The sequence below is a fragment of the Pongo abelii genome, chromosome 12 (assembly GCF_028885655.2).
Source record: "Pongo abelii isolate AG06213 chromosome 12, NHGRI_mPonAbe1-v2.0_pri, whole genome shotgun sequence".
Taxonomy (NCBI): domain Eukaryota; kingdom Metazoa; phylum Chordata; class Mammalia; order Primates; family Hominidae; genus Pongo; species Pongo abelii.
In genome coordinates, this window is record NC_071997.2 from 68,052,796 (window position 1) to 68,056,040 (window position 3,245).

Sequence of the window (3,245 nt, forward strand, 5' to 3'; positions counted from 1 at the left end):
TTTTCCAGAACATTAAAGTTGCTGAAAAATACTGAAAAATTGAAAAGTAGGTATACTATAACTCACGGAATTATTTTAGGCTTAAATATTTGTTTGATTTATATCAGAATTGAATTTATTATAATTTCAGTTGGGCTTAAGTTTATGAAAAATTATTTAAGATTGTCATATGTCAAGAGAAATCATCAAACATGGCCATTCTCTCAACTGAAGTAGAGATAAGCAAAGAAGTAGATTTGGAAAACATGATGAATGAGTTTGCTTCCACTAAAGCCAAGGGACACATTTTTCTTTTTGCCTCAGGCTCCAATATGGCTCAGCCCAGCCCTGGTCTTTATTTTAAATTTTGATATTTTGTTCATCAGATTTTTTTGCATTAATTTTGATTTTTTAAAAATATGGCATTAAAATATTATTTATCTCAATTACTGAGTTTTTGGTGTTCCGTTCATTTTGCACTGGTTTGCCACAGTGAACCACAGCCAATCCTTGCCCAGTGGATTGCTTCCTGGATCTCTGTTGTCAAACTTGTATCCTCATTCAAATCCTCCCCAGCAGTCCCCTTAATGCCCATAACTGAGGAGCTGTTTCCCTCAGAGAACTTGTCTCTGCATTACATCCTCATCATTCAAAGCTCTAATCCCTGGAACCCACTTCAGTAATTCTGCTTTGCACCTGTAAAGCTATTCAGAGAATCACCAGCAGTTGTCCTTCAGCCTTGGCTAGAGGGAGTATACAAATGTAATTCTCTTAATCTCTTGCAAGGCCTTTAATCATTCTTAATGCACTCTGTCTGATTGGGCCTGCTAATGGAGACATGCCCTGACAAGGGGGATCATGGGAAGAGAGAGTGACACTGAGAGTGACACTGATAATGCACAAACAACTTAGACCCAACTCCCCCAAGCCCCTTCTAGTCTGCCCCCATTCCCCCTGCAGAGGCCACTCTAACAGAAAGGGCACTAGAGTGGCTCCTTTCCATTTCCCCAGTTGACATCCTCCCCCGCCAACCAGATGTTTTACAGCTGGAAAGGGGCATGGGCAGTTGTTTCCTTTGTAAAGAGTTGTAGTATGAATATAATTTTCCACACGCTGACTCATGTGACTGTCACTCCATCCCTGGACTCCAGCACACAGTTCCAACTCCTTTGCTGACTTGGGGGTTGGGATGGAAAAGCTACTTTGATCCTGTAATTTAAGTTACTCCATGCCTTAGTTATTCACTCCTGCAGGCAGGGAATGGACTCTGAGTGCTCTCACAGTCCCTTCCAACCACAGAACTCTGCTGGGCTAGTATGAGAATCATCTGGACAGAGCTGCAGTGTGACACACTGCTTCTGGGTGTGCAGAATCAAAGGAAAATGCTTATGGGCACTCCAGTTCACCTAACCACCTCTGTCATTTTAGTGTCATTCAACTTTATTAGGGCTATTTCTCTGAGCATTTCTTTCCATTAAATGTTTCTGCTTATTTTGCTCAGTCTGTCCATTTCTTTAGCCTTTCTGTCACATTTTCCATCTTGACTAGGTTCCACTTACATGAAGGCAGAGAAGCCTCATTCCTCCTGGTCCCTGCCACCATGGCCCAGTATGTGGAGTGTGACAGGTGAGAGTGTAGGCTCTGCAGCCAGGTGGACCTGGTTGAATCTTAGTCCCACTATTTGCTAGCTGGATGGGTAGCTGGGCAGATTACCTAAGCAGTCTGTTGGCCCCAGATTCCTCTTGTGTAAAATGGGATGTTGATATGTGGCTCAGAATATTGTGAGAATTACAGATCAGGTGCAGAGCTTGGTGTTAAGCATTGAGTAAAGAGTCAAAAAATATTAGCTGTGGAATGCATAAATGAACTTTTGCATGATAAAAAAAAATCACCATACCACCATACAAGAAATACATGAGTGCATTCTTGTTCATGAATTCTAATAGTACAGAAGTATATGGAGGAAAAAATGAAAGAATCCTTTCATTGACTGCCCCTTTTCATCTTCCTCACTTCCTCAACGTTAATAATAGTTCTTTATTTCTCTCTCTTATTTTGAAGAGAAAAGGTAATTATCTAATATGTGAATGTATTCTTACTGTAAATATCTAAGTGATCGGAAGCATACCACTCCCCAAACTGGAGAACATTCCTTTCAGCACCCCTTTCACTCTTAGTGCTGCCTCTGGAGGTAAGCACTCCAGAGAATCTAGGTAGAGACTTCTCATCTCTATTCTATTCATTTACACACACACACACACACACACACACACACACATGCACACACACACATAATGTACACACACATATTTATACATCTTTTAAAAATATACCTTTAGCTTTTTCACAAGATGGCGCCAAAAGCGGAGAAGGAAGCTCCTGCCCCTCCTAAAGCAGCCAAAGCGAATGCTTTAAAGGCCAAGAAGGCAGTGTTGAAGGGTGTCCACAGCCACAAAAAAAAAACAAGATCCACACGTCACCCACCTTCCGGAGGCCCAAGACACTGAGACTCCAGAGGCAGCCCAAATATCCTCGGAAGAGCGCCCCCAGGAGAAACAAGCTTGACCATTATGCTATCATCAAGTTTCCGCTGACCACTGAGTCTGCCATGAAGAAGATAGAAGACGACAACACTCTTGTGTCCATTGTGGATGTTAAAGCCACCATCAAGCACCAGATCAAACAGGCTGTGAAGAAGCTCTATGACATTGATGTGGCCAAAGTCAACACCCTGATTCAGCCTGACGGAAAGAAGGCAAATGTTCGACTGGCTCCTAATTATAATGCTTGAGATGTTGCCAACAAAATTGGGATCATCTAAACTGAGTCCAGCTGGCTAATTCCAAATATATGTATAAATTTTCACCATAAAAAAAATATATATATATACCTTTAAAAACATCTTTTAATATTGCAGAATTAAACTGTATTTGCTATTCTGGAACTGCTTTTTCTCACTTAGCCATACAATTCAGACATCTTTCCATGCCAGTACACATATATTCATCACAATTTTTAAATGGCAACATAATATTTTATAAGATATGTACAATAGTTCCCCCAGATCCACGGTTTCACTTTCCAGAGCTTTCGTTACCCATGGTCAACTGTGGTCTGTTTACCCATGGTCAACTGCAGTTAAATGGAAAATTCCAGAAAAAACTCATAAGTTTTAAATTGTGCATCCTACTGAGTAGTGTCATCAAATTGTGTGCCATTCCACTCTGTCCAGACTGTTATGTGGATCATCCTTTCGTCCAGCATAT

At 40.9% G+C, this 3,245-nt stretch overlaps 1 pseudogene; it reads left to right on the top strand.

Moving 5' to 3' along the window:
* The first annotated feature begins 2,330 nt into the window (after positions 1–2,330).
* On the top strand, positions 2,331–2,800 carry LOC100454862 (large ribosomal subunit protein uL23-like; annotated as a pseudogene).
* Positions 2,801–3,245: the final 445 nt, after the last annotated feature.